The following is a 14,398-nucleotide window of genomic DNA, read 5'->3' as shown; positions in this document are numbered from 1 at the left end:
ACTTAAAATAAAAGTAAATATGCTCCTAATCAGCTTTTTTTTTTTTTTTTCTTTTTTCTTTTTTTGGCCTGAACTACCTATGTTAAGCAAGAGATGCTTATATCAACTTAGGTTTAATTCCTGCCTGGCTGAACGTGTAACCTTTAACACTCAGGGCGTGTTTATTCTCTTTGCTTCATTTGTAAAAAGATGATAAATATCAACCTCTTCCCAGGATAGATCACGTTAGTTATAAGTAAACACCTCAGTGAAAAGGTGTGAAAACCCTGTCTGATTTTATTTTATTGGATGTGTTAACATTGGTAGACTCCACTCATGCAGACTGGAATACTCTAGGAGCAGAAACATTATAGCAAGAAAATGGAATAAACAATCATGAAAATAATAACAAATGCCACATATGCATCAGCTCCCAAATGCCAACAATATTCTTACAGAGGTTATTCACCCAAGTGGAGAGGTTAGGGTGTGAAAATCTTCAGTGAGCCTATTATTATCCCAGAGAAAATACATATGTTAAATGTATATTATAGGTGGAGCACAGGGAGTTTTTAGGTCAGTGAAACTATTCTGTATGATACGTTAAAACCCATAGACTGTACAATACCAAGAGTGAACCCTAATGTAAACTGTGGACTTTGGAGGGTAATGATGTGTCAATGTGGGTTCATCGACTGTAACAAATATACTGTGGTGTGGGATGTTGACGGTGGAGGCAGCTGTGTGTGTGTGTGTGTGTGTGTGTGTGTGTGTGTGTGAACTCTGTACTATCCATTCAATTTTGCTGTGGACCTAAACCTTTTCTAAAAAATAAAGTTTATATATATATATATATATATATATATATATATATATATATGTATATGCACACATATATATACATATATATATACATACATGTATACATATATATGTATATTGAAGAGACTAACTCTGTGAACCATATAATACGGAACACTTTTATTTTCATTCACTGTTTTCAACTATTTTGTCCAATCTCCCTTGTCTAATCTCTAGGTCAGAGTCCATAATATAAAGTGTGGACCACTCTGAAACTTAAATCTCTTTTCCCTTCTCCTTAGAACAGGCATAACTGGGACCCTGACAGCTTGAGTAGAGGGGATGGGGTGGAGAAGGTGGGTGACCTTGCTTGGAGAAAACTCCCTGCCTCTTCAAGGCTGAGCCCTCCTGCAGGGTGGGGCAGAGTGGGCAGAGAAAGCAGACAAATGTGTCTGTACTTGGGAGCTAATACTGCGTCTCCATTTGCCGTGTCTGCTTCTCTTCATGTTAGGCTCTCAAAGGCTGGCTCTCTCATGGGGTGCATGTCTGAATTCTATGCAGGGCCCTGTAGCACCTCTCCACTGCATTGTTCCCTTACCTTGGAAATGCAGCTTCAGATAACGTCTTCCTTCATCTTTCACATCCACCCGAGAGTCTATGTTGGGATTCCCTTGCTCAGTGGGTAGGTCTCATATGGCGTGCTGACAGGCAGAAAAATATGAGACACTTTCTGCAGAGTCCAGTTAAGGGCCAGAAAAGATGAATTCTTGCCATGTTAGCAAAAAGCATGTGTATTGGACAATTCTTTGCCATTCTCTGTCATTTCTTTCTAATACTTATTTTATCTAATCTCACAAACCCAATCAAGAGTCAGATGCCGTTTCCCCTTCCTATCATGACTCTAATCTCTGTGAGTAACTTTTTGGGAGTTTGCCCCCTCATTATCTTGCCTTGAAAGTGTGGAAAAGTGGTGTATCCCATAAGGTCTTATGATACTTGACTGATTATTCCCCTTTTCTCTTCTCATCAGTCTTCTTATACAGATTGGGGAGCAGGTGCAGTTGAGAAATTGGGATACAAGCTGGGCCCAAGGTTTGTACTTTAATAAGCATTAGGAGAAGTGTTTAGCCTCATATGCAGCTGTCTCTCTATTGAATGCGTTATCTTTAGAATGTGTCTGCTTGCACAACACATTAGCCTGATACATTTCAATTCCAGGGCAGCAGCAAAAGTCCCTCTTGGCACCCTGTTTGGTCACATTTTGGTTCCATTTAGTTCCAACTCTGCAATTGTCCTCTGCTGGTGAGGTTGTCTCAACATAGATGACGTATTTGTTTACCTTGGAGAGGCAGCTTTTTATCTAATCCCCTCCACTATCGAGTACTCACAAAGGGAGAGGCAGCCGTACATATAGGCTATATACTTAGCTCTGCTAAACAGTCCATATTCCAAACCCCTTCTCCAAGCAGGACTTTCTCTCTGTTTATTTGAAACCATCTGGGCACCTATATGGCAGTTTAGTTGATGTAGAACATCTAGGAACCTTTCCAGAATATCTGAGGTCATTTATGGCACACTCCAAGAATTGTGGGACCCTAGAATACGTGTATTAAGTTGGTGCAAAAGTAATTGCAGTTTTTGCAATCATTTTTAACCTTTTAAACCACAATAACTTTTGCACCAACCTAATATCTTCCATCAGTTTCTTGTTAGGCACACAGTAGTGTGGTCTCTATTCAAGCTCTGGCTCAGACTGCTCTGGCAAACCTCTTGCCTTTGAGAAATTTTCAAGTGAGAAGCGGATACCCATCTTTATGTCTCTAGATCCCCAATCCCCAAATTCCAGGGATATGTGTCAGGTGCATCCAATAACTTGACTACTTCTTGCTGAGGACATGAGTGACTCTGCATGTTTTACATTTCTTTAAGGAACGAGATGCTGTTTTCTCTTCCTAATGGCATCCCTGATCTCTTTGAGTGAGTTTCTTGGAGCCTCACTCCCACCCCAACTTTACTGTAGCCCCTCTCCCTGAAACTCCAGTAATTGTTCTTCACATTCTGTTCCTCATGTCTGAAGAAGAGGACAGGTGAGGTGAAGGATTGGGATAGTAGCTTGTAGGACTAATTCTAGTTTTACTGCCTTCTTTGTAAGCCTTGGAAAAATGTTCCTGCTGCAAGTTTGGGGTCCTCTCTTTAAAACGTGGGGTTCTTAATGCTTTTTGTGACCTCAGCTCTGGTCTCAGGTCACTGGTTCTGAGGCAACAGGAAAAGTTCCTCTCAACATCCTGTTACATACATTTAGAGTTAGGAAAGCATGATTCCTTTGATGAAGTCCTAGTTTTCCCCCCACATTTTTCTTCAGGGTTTGGTGTTTAACTATATAAAGAATAATTTTGATGAGTAGAGGGAAGATGAATAAATAAATATATTGTAATAGTGCCACTGTCTTCACCACCATTGCTTCAAGATAATTCATATTTCATATATCTTCAAAATCCCATAGACAAATATGTCCTGAACAGGTGTAAGAGAAGAGAGACAGCGTGAGTAATTAGGGCAGATATAAATGTCAATGCTGTGAAAATAAAACAAATAGTATCATGAAATTCCTTGTAATTTAATCTCACTTAATCCTCTCAAGTAATATTACACCAAACATCAAAAAACTCACCTAATCCTTTCATGGATTCGCCATTCACTTGCTTACCAATTAATCATTTGAGTCTTGGTCGACTTCATGTAACTAACTTCCTTGTCTGAACACGAATTGTCCCTAGGCGGATGTTTTGATTGCTCCCCACCCCCATCAGTATTATAGCAACAGAATGGATGCATTGCTTCTCTCTATGATAAAGGAACATAAATGGCCCAGTGGAAAGATCTTGCCTAGTGGAGGAAATGCAAGGTCTGATTTCCTTGCCAGTATACAACTGGAAGGCTGTGGGAACCTCAGTTAACCACACCAGGCCTCAGTTCTTCCTTCATAAAATTAGTTAATGAGTTACATTAAAAAGCCTCAAAAGTTTCTCCCTAGTCCACAATGCTATGGACATTACATGTTAAAAAATCTAATTCTTGCCAAATATTATTAAAGGCCTAACTAGAGACCTTCTCATAAATAAGGAACTTGATTATTTGATTATAGCATCATGTAATGACATGGTCATCTAGAAAATACCTACTCTCAGGGGCCAGAATAAGAACATAAGTTAGTCAAAGCAGGGATTACCCTGAGATAAGAGGGTAATAGTTCACTTTAGATTATTTACCTTACCAATTTTGTTTTGCTGAACTTAATATGAGATGAATTAATATTCTATGAGGGAATATTAATTGGAATTTATTTTTTATGACAATCTAAACTATGGAAAACCTACATGTTGATACTTAATAGATTACTGATATTGATTTGATGCTTATTATGGATTAGAGATAGTGATTTTTATACACTATCTTATTTAATTTGAATGGTTAAAAAAATTGCCCAAGTTCATAAGGCTTTCAAAGGACTGGGATTCCAAATCAGGTCTACTTTTCTCCAAAATTTGAACTTCTAACGGCACCCTTGCATTTTCTCTCCACTCATTCATGGCCTTGAGGCTGCATTACACATTATAATAAACCTGTGTATTCATAATCTGTACAACCTGTATGCAAATGTTAGTCTCCTGGCTCAGTGCTCATCTCAGCTTATGAATACTCAAGATGTTACATCCTTTATTTTCTGTTTTCATTATATTTTTATTTTAAAATATTTGTCGTTTTTATATAATAGAAAAAATGTTGTCAGTTAAAAAATACAAAAAACAGACAGTTCAAAATATATATAACCAGCCGTCTCACTACTCAGAAATAGTCACTGTTACTATTTTAGTTCCTTTATCCTCTAATCCTTGCCGCTGCCTATCTAGTCTCTATTTTAAACTTTTTTTTTTTAACATGGCACTGAACTGAACACACTATTTTTAACTTACTTGTCACCTTTCACTTAACAAGGTACAAGCAGTTCCATACTTTTCTAAGTGACATGTTTCTGAAAAATGTGTTTGAAAGCCAAATGTTTGGTCCAATAACAGACTCATATCAGAGTGGGGGGTAGAAAAATAGGAGTCCTTCTCAGAGAACAAAACAAGTTACAAAATCCATAATTATGATTTCTGTGGGGGAGACTTTTATGAGGCATCAGTACCGTGTTTCCCCGAAAATAAAACCTTGCCAGACAATCAACTCTAATGCGTCTTTTGGAGCAAAAATAAATATGAGACCCACTCTTGTTCAGAAATCAGGATATCAGCAGAGCCACACTCCCCCTGAAGGCTCTGGGGGAAAATCCTTCTTGCCTCTTCCAGCTTCTAGTGGTTGTTTGTACTTTAATATCTGCCTCCATCTTTACATGGCCTTCTCTGTGTGCCTTCGCTTCTTCCATCTCTTACAAGGACACATCATTAGATTTAGGTCTCACTTGATAATACAAGATGATCTCCTCTTGGGATCCTTAATTACATCTTCAAAGACCCCTTTTCCAAATAAGATCACAGGTTCTGGGTAGACATAATCTTTCTTTGGGGGGAGTGGATAGCTGTGGAACATCGTCCAAACCCCTATACTCCTATATTCCACGCACTTTGAACATGAGCTGGTATGAGAGACATTTAAGTAAGTAATTGTAATACAGTATAGTAAATGCTAGAAAACAGGCATGGCAAAATTGCTGTTGAAACACAGAGGAGGAGTGGAAAATTGGGATGATGGGATATGGATGCCCAGGAAACCTCACAGAGAATGGCACTTCAAGCCAAAATGGAATGATTCATTTTGGACCTTAACCATGTACTCTTTTTAAAACCATGGTTGGTTTTAAATATGGTGGGTTGTTTTTGTTTTTTAAGGAGGGCACAGCTCACAGTAGCTCATCTGGGGATCAAACCAGCAACTTTGGTGCTGCCAACACCGTGCTCTAACCAACTGAGCTAACTGGCCACTCCTAAATATGGTTATTTTTAATGTGGTTTAAGTGAGTGAAGTGAATTGGTGTTGAACATTAGGGAATGGTGGGGACTGTGCAGTAACTGGGGGTATGAGCAGGTCTAAAGAAGGACCACACTTTCACCCCCTCTGTTTAAATTTGACCAGCATTCCCTGTAGAAACTTGGGAAAACTGGCCTTTCTTTTGAATGAGTTCCTGAGTGACTACCTTTAAATACATTAAGACTTTCTTCCATTCCTAATGCCTTGTTCTAGTCTAGTTCAGCCTTTCAATTCCTCCTCTGCAGTATTCTAATAAGTTTATCTCACCCCTGCTCATGCCTCCAGCCTCCAATATCCAGTCTGTCTTCTCTGCCCCATCTGTCTTTCCTCCATATCAGTCACATTACGTCCATCTGCCTAAAATTACATGTAGATGCTTTCATTTCACTATCTCCACTAGTTTGGATGTTCCATGAGGAAAGAAGTCATGTCTTAGTTATATTTCCTATTTCTGTCCGTCCCCAGTATCTATTACCTAAGGGCAATTTACTCAGTAAATAAATGAACTGGAAGAAAATGTACATTCCCTGTTCAGTGCTATCAGAGTCCAGTTTTATGGAAGGAAACACATAAAACCTCAGTCCAAGATTTATCTTCCACTGTCAATGGGGAAATGTTTTGGCTAATGATCATCCATATTGGTATTAGGCAAATATGTGTGGGACTCTAGGAAAAACCAATTCATTCATCAGTACTTCCCTTATCTCTCTTGCTACTTACTGCTTCTGATTTCCTGACTGTCAATCGAGCAAGATTTGGAGTGTGATGCTAAATCAACTCCACAGAACACCCCCTAAACTGATGTTAATGACAGTCTTTGTAATCCTTCTTAGTTTCTATATCAGGGATCACAAACTCAAATGCAAGTAACACAAGTGGGTGAAGTGGGATGGTGTTACACATAAGAGAATGGTGGGGACTGCAGTAAATTGGAGAGTAAATGCACTGATAGAGGCAGCTGCTCCTTAGATCCAGCCAGATGTTGCCACTTGAGAATGCGGGTCTAATGTGAGCATGTTAGCAGATGTTCAAGTGTTTGAAGGAAAGATAACTATCTGGATTTTTCTATGCTATTTTCAGATTTTATAAAACACAGTGTGGAAGGCAAATAAAGTAGGTGACTATTTTGCAAGTTCCCAACAAAAATCAATGTGCTAAACTGCCAAGAACTTACCTTGATCTTATTTAGGATTCTCAGAACTTTGAAAAAGCATGGGAGATATTTCAAATCTGACTTGGAAACTTTCCTGAAACATTTTTTTTTTTCCCTTTTCAAAATTAGAGGTTTATAGAATGGCTATTTGGAAAGGAGTGAGAAAATGAAGCTTAATGTTATCAATTGGGCCTCGATATCATATCCAGGAAATTTGAAGACTAAGTTCTGAAGGTGATTTTCTTTAACTCTGAAAAAGCCGTCTGGTTCTCAGTGGGAGAAATTGACTAATGATTGCTTTAAGGTTTTTCTTGGTGTAAAAAGAGTTTAAAGTGCTCTAAGTGTGTCTTTAACTGTCGTTGGCTCCCTGAAGTTTAGTGCCTTCTCCCCTCAATGAAATCTTGGCCCACCTTCTTCTAGAGGGGGTTCTTATTTTCTCAGTCAGCTCCGTGTCCCCCACGTCCCAGCTGTGTACTATAAACATGCATGTTTGTGCCCCTACACGGCTTAACCTTTTCAATCCCAGGTGTTTTTTCTGTTACCCTGATGCTCAGCCTTGGACCCAGGTCAGGAACCCTTGGCCTGGTATGAAACCATAATTGATCAAATGGGAGGTGGCCACCATTCCAATGTGCCAGCCCCCGTGCTAAGTATTTTATATGCATGTTCTCATTTAGGTCTCAGAATAATACTCCCTTGGGGTAAGCATTACTAGTACCACTTTCTAAATGAGTAAACTAAAGGGTATGTGTAATAGAGAAGGAATGAATAACTCATCTAAGGGCACATAGCTAATGTGTCGTATTATAGTGTTAAAATGAGGAACAGAGGCTTTGGCTTTAGACAGAACTGGGTTTGAGATCTGGCTCTGCCAAGTTATTTAACTTCTCTGAATCATAGTATTTTCATCATGGGGCCTAGTAAATGCCTGGCGCATACTGATATAAGTATAATGGGTATGAATTTGCAAATACCATGCTCAGTTGCAGGGAATATCTGTTTACTAAATTTTCCCCAAAACAAGCTAACTCTGCTTCTAGCCCCTAATTTGAAGACTTGACAGAAAATTCATGACCAGTCATCACTGAGATTTCCTTCTCCTTTGCCTCAGGTTTGTAGAGATGTCAAGGCTATTCTATTTGAATTTAATGTCACTTTTTAGAAAAGTGGCAATGCATGCTCATACTGGAGTCTACCATCACTGAAAAATCATGCAACTTATAAAGAAACTAATTCACTACCAGCACCTCTAAAGACGGCTGCAGCTTTTAAAAGCATTTACAGTTATGAATTTGAGTGGAGAAAGTCCTGGCTTCCACCCAGTGATTTTCTTAACATTAGTTGCAGCTTCTGAGTGAGCAATAGTTATGATCCAGCATTTCCATGACTATTTATTCCTCAGCAACTCAGACGCTTTATATGCTCCCATTTCCCTAGAAAATGCTATGATTTGTCATCATGAAGTAGTCCCTCATGGACAGTTACATTTTCCTATGTTTGTATCAGAATTCAGCTCCTTCTTGGCTCTTATGAGCTCATCTTGCTTGCCTGTTGCTGTTAAGTTGTTCTGTTTCTGAAGCATTTAAAGAAATACACCTATTTTTCTGGCTTTTCAATTTAAATGGCTGGTCTTACCAACTCAATCTCACAATTAGTACAGCACCAAATGTTCATTTGAAGCTCACTGGTTGGTATTGCTTTGCAAGACTCCCACTGCAATTCTTCTCAGGTACCGTGTTTCCCCCAAAATAACACCTAACGGGAAAATAAGCCCTAGCCTGATTTTTCAGGATGACATCCCCTGAACATAAGCCCGAATGTGTCTTTTGGAGCAAAAATTAATATAAGACCCGGTCTTATTTTCGGGAAACATGGAAGTTCAGGAAACTGGTGATGCCTGCAGTGAATCATCATCATTCTATTGTTGTCTCCAGGGTGAAGTACCTCCCAACACCCAGGAAAACCACATGCCAAGAGTTACCCTCCAGAGTGATTCTTTCATCTGTGGCCCCGTGAATTTCACATCCACGGTGGACTGCCTTATTTAGATTATCTGTGGACCGCAAACCCTGCTCTCTCTTAAACTGGCTTGTGCAACAACAAGCTGAAAACACAGTATGAAATTAGTCAACACACGAGATGAAATGATATGCTGTGTAGGTCTCTTTGCAAAAATAGGTTAGCAATCAAAGTCCTGTAGGTTCACAATACTTTTTTTTGCTTTGTTTTATTTTGCTAGTAAGCCAGAGAATTTGATCAATAAAAAAGTTGGTTTTGCTGTTCATTGGCAAGCATTAGGGAGATAGTGCCATAATAATTATACGTATGAGAGTATGTGGGTAGGTTTGTGTTCTTCCTGTTGGTGACTAATAAAACAAAAAGGACCCACTGATTCTCATTTCCTTTATATAAATACCTTTGCTTAAAAAAAAAAAAAAATCATAAGGAACATCTTGTAGATAAGAAGGTTCTATTTACCTGAAATTACCTTGATTTCAGACAAAAAAAGAAAAAGAAAAAAAGAAAGTATTGCAATCTCCTGTGTTAATTAATGTAAACAAATCAAACACTTGTTTCATAAATATAAATACAGTCTTGTTAAATAATAAAACTGTTAAAAACAAATTACCCTTAATTTCTGGACCTAAAATAGGTAATAATATGCCTAATTTCTAAAGCTTCAAGAATGTATTCTTAATGAAGGACATTTAGATATGGGCTTTATATTTAATCTAATGGCATAATGACAGAATGAGTGACAGGGATAATTTGATGCTTCCCTGTCATGATCTTATGCAGAGACTAAACTGAGCTGGAAAAAGAAATTCCAAATTTATACCAGTGAATTATAAAAGCCCAAAAACATAGATTCGAGATATGTATAAAAAAATATGGTTGTAGATTATTACTTTTATGTGTACTCCAAAGAAATTATTTGTGTTTAAGAAAGGATTGCTATTCAAAATTTTGATTGGTGTCCTAGCCACACTCCTTGCCTATCCACCTCTCTGCCGCCAATGTGTGTACAGAGCTCATATAGCACATTGCATAAGTAGGTCATAGTATTTATCTTCTAACTTTAAAACTTCCCATGGCAGCCGACTGATGCTTTGGAAAAACTGATTCAGTTTTTGTATAAGTTGCATGTTTTTAAATCACCTCCTCTCCTCAAATAGAAGCACTGTGGATATCAGGAAAATTGTCAGCAAAATTTCCCTGAAGCTAAACAATTTAAGTTAAAACTCTGTGTCTTCCAATTTGTTCAGATATCTTGTCTTCTATAGTTAAACTGAAGGGGGGAAGTGTTCAGTGAAATGTCTACTCAGTGATTCTATCAATTTAGGAGCAGGATCAAACAAGCGAATGAATCATGCAATAAGCCCTATACAGTGGAAAATGGGTCATCTTTCTATGAGCAGTAAGACGTCGGGAGCCAAACCAAGTTTAGACGGTTGAAAATGTCATCTAAGTAGATTCTTTTAACTTGTTCCTGAAAAAAAAAAAAATGTCACTGACAACTATTTGTCTTCTCAAAGACACTACTTTCAAATATCCTACCCCGCAAGCTGAAGAATATATTTAATTCCAGAGAAAAGCCTTTCAGCGCCCTGAGAAATCCTTTTTGTTCAAAACTAATCAATTTTTGCTTTGTGCACAAAAGTAAAATACTTTGTCAAACTCTCTGCAGAAATCCTTTTAGCTATCTTAAAAAATACATTTGGTGCAGCCCTGGCTGATTTCTGTTATATGGGCAAAAATTTACTTTGTCAAATTATATTCTTCAGAAAGCCTTTCAGCTGACTTAAAAATCCATTTTGTGCAAAACAATGACCATGCATCAGCTCGGAGTGATTGCACAGTAGTTACTTAGCCTGGCAAATGGCAGCAAAATGTCAGCTAAAATGAAAGACACACAGCCCAGGGCTTATCAGGGGAAGCACAGATGATTCATGTAACATCACAAATAAATAACGCCGACTTTGTGCCGAGGTAAGTTTAACAGCAGAGGTGCCTTTACCAAGCATAGTATGTTTCAAAGCAATAGTAAGGGAGTCCTTACCTGGTAACAATGACATGTGCTAAGATAAGAGGTGGTGTCTTTAATGCTCATATTTCAAGGTCACTAAAGATTATATTTGTAGGTGAGGAGGAAAAAAAATCCTCTGCCCAACGACATGGTGGAATTTAAATATCTACAAAGTAATGATAGTCATGTGGAGAATGAAATTTCTCAACCCAATGCCCAGAACAGCCATATCCTTCTTCAGCACTTTTATCCTCTTCTTGGCTAGCTCTGGTTGAAGTTGTTGCATGGAGGAAGACAGGGACTGGAAATGTAGAAAGACATGGTGGAAACAGAAATGAAAACCCTGGTCTTAGCTCGAGAAATACTAGTTCCTAGCAATATAGTGGTGCCCTCATCTAGCTAACAAGGGCAGTTACTCAGGACCCATGCTCTGAGGGCTCGATGCTTGATCTAATGCTCTGATGTCACCACCTTGAAATCCATAATATTTGGACCACGGGGCCTGCATTTTTCATTTTGCATAAGGGTCTTCATTGGCCATCATTAAAGACAACCAGGCGTACTTTGTGATCTTTACAAGTCCTAGACACTTTTGCCTTCATGTGCCCTTTGCACCAGAAAAACATTAAAAATTAGATTTTAAAACTGTGTCAGTAAAAAATGAATGTATTCACATTTTCTCTGCCCTATTTTTTTTTCCTGATTTTAAAAGAAATTGAAGCATTTTCATGGTCCCTAAAACTATTGTGAGCCCTGAACTGCACGCTACTGTGTTCAATGGAGAAGTTGGTGCTGGGTCACAGGGGATGGAGATTGGGTCTGTGGCCCATTACTGCCACTGTCATCAAGATGATGTATGCTGGTGGGGAACAAATACTTCTGGATCTCAGTTTTGTCACTGAAAGATGGAGCCATATTCTCTGAGCATATGTGCAATATGATACAGAACACAAGCGGCCCTCGCTACAGCTAACGACTAAATAAACAGTACGGTCATTTCAGAGAAACTTCTAGAATCCTCAGTCTTTTCTGTAAGAACCTGAAGAATTCTAAAAGTTCAAATCAGAATCATATTTGTTCAAAGCTGATTCGGTTTGTGGCAAACATACCATACATTTGAACCTTACTCTAGTATCATTTTAGTGTTAGATAGGCAAGACAGGCTCTAAACAAAATACTTGTGTTCAGAATTAATCTGCAGATGACTCTTCCATCTCTAGACCCATGTATTAGGTTGGTGCAAAAGTAATTGTGGTTTAAAAGGTTAAAAATAATTGCAAAAACCGCAATTACTTTTGCACCAAACTAATATTTTGATGTGTCTTTTAACCCCATTCAAGGCAGCTGATGACTTCCTTTCACCCCTCTGGAAACCAAGGGAATCCTACTGTAGAGTGCCATGGGAAACTCAGTTTCTCTGGGGTCAAACTCCATGTTTTGTGTCTTTTACTTCCTTTCTTCACTCTCCTCCATCAAAGCTTTTCTGTCCAAGTGTCTCTGATATCTGACATACACAGCATGGAACTATGCATGTTGAGTTTCAATGGAACTTAAGAATTCTCCTAACTCATTGTTTCTCAGCCCCAGCTGTTCACCAATATTACTAGAGAATCGAAAAAAATAAAATATCATGGCCTCACTTCTCAACCTATTAAGTCTATATTTCCAGAGAAGGTATCTGGGCATTTGTGCTTTCACAGAATTGCCCAGGTAATGCTAATGTTTGTGTTAATAACCTACGCACTCTTCCAACTGGTCAACTGATGCAGAAATCACTTCTATAGCGTTCCTGGCCTTATTTTGTTCTGCATTTGGAAAAAAGACACGGTAGTGAGTAGATGTCAAAAATGATCACCCTTATGGGAGATATCCATGTAATAAAATATTATCTTCTGTCTCTTTGTCTCATACTACATAACACTTGGGACCATGGCATGGGTTTTTACTGAATTTGAAGGGTATATTTGGGATGGTCGATTAAAATATAGGCTATGTGGCATGTGCACAATTTATTTCGGTAGCCTCTGGGAGCACCTCAAATAGATTCGCACATTTTCAGAGTGGCTGAACTGAAGTGCACAATGAGAGACCTGTGTGACTGCCTCAGGGAGGACGTGACATCCATATTAAGATGCTGTGGATGGAGAACAGCAAAAATGAATTCAAATATGAGCCTTAAATCAAGAGCCAGGAGGCAGAAACTCTTGAATACAGTCACTGATTTGTGATTGAGTTGTTTCTCATGAGAACAATGTTACATAGTTTTGCTTCAGGTGTAATGTTAGATGCTCACTAAACATTTATTGTAGGTGCTTAATAAATGCTTCTTGCTTGAATGAACCATTGTAGATGGGCTTCTTTTGGTAAGTCATCTACAATTACGTCGTCTTTGTTAAATAAGCACCTTTTCTGATTTGCTCCCCAAATTAAGAGAGGTTAGACAACTCTTTAAATAAATTTTATTATTTTCAAAATGTTAATAAAAATCTATTTTCCCCTTTTTTGTGATTTCTACGGGACACTCCATGTTGGAGTTTTGAATTTAAACCTTTCAAAGAGCCTCTTACATCACCTAGAATTTGCTGCACAGCCTTGGTTCGTTCTTGCCGTGTTCTTCAGAATGCTCTTTTAGGTTCAAACAGTAAAATAGTTTTCAGAGTATAAAACATTTTTAACATGTCTTAAAATGCCAAGATTATTTGCTGAAAGCTGACTGCCCTGAGAACAGTCTTTGTTTTGAATTGCAAATGCAGGCCCATCACAAAAGCCTACAGATTGGAGTCTGCGACCTGCCTGCTTGGCACCACAGCGTCTTGTATGGTTTGCAGTGATGAGAGAGTAGAAAGTCAGAACCTCATTTATAAAGTTCATATTCCAAGGCTAGCTCACTTTACAGACCGCTGTCTCCTAGGTCAAGGTCTTAAATTCTTTAGCCTGTTATCTAGGATACCTTTGTAAGTACAGCCATCTTTCCTGGTGTGGTTGATCTTAATAATTATCCATCTTTCAGGGGTCTCTTGTGACCTCAGTACTGCCCTGAACTTTCCTTTCCCCACTCTTCCGCTGGTCCTTAACTGTTGTATCTCAGTATGGATGTCCTATTGTATTTTTCAACAATGGCCTTGACTTTGCAGATCCCTCAAAATGATCACAAAACTAGATGCAGTCACCAAAACACCCCAGTTTTTCACAATTACCTGTCTGTGTACAAAGTATAATAAAATCTCATTGTGCGGTGCTTATGCAGTGCTTATTTATGCCCAGTTCACATTCAAGTTTAAAGACTTTTCTGCTGAACTCCAACTCTCTGTTTGCAGTGCATTATATAAAATCAGGTAAAGACAAGAGAGGATCTTCTGTTTATGACACAAGGCATTATATTATATGTAAATTATATGCTCACTCTCTCA

This window comes from Rhinolophus sinicus, chromosome 3 (genome assembly GCF_057876585.1).
Source record: "Rhinolophus sinicus isolate RSI-liver-muscle chromosome 3, RSI-T2T, whole genome shotgun sequence".
NCBI lineage: Eukaryota > Metazoa > Chordata > Mammalia > Chiroptera > Rhinolophidae > Rhinolophus > Rhinolophus sinicus.
This window is presented reverse-complemented; position numbering follows the sequence as displayed.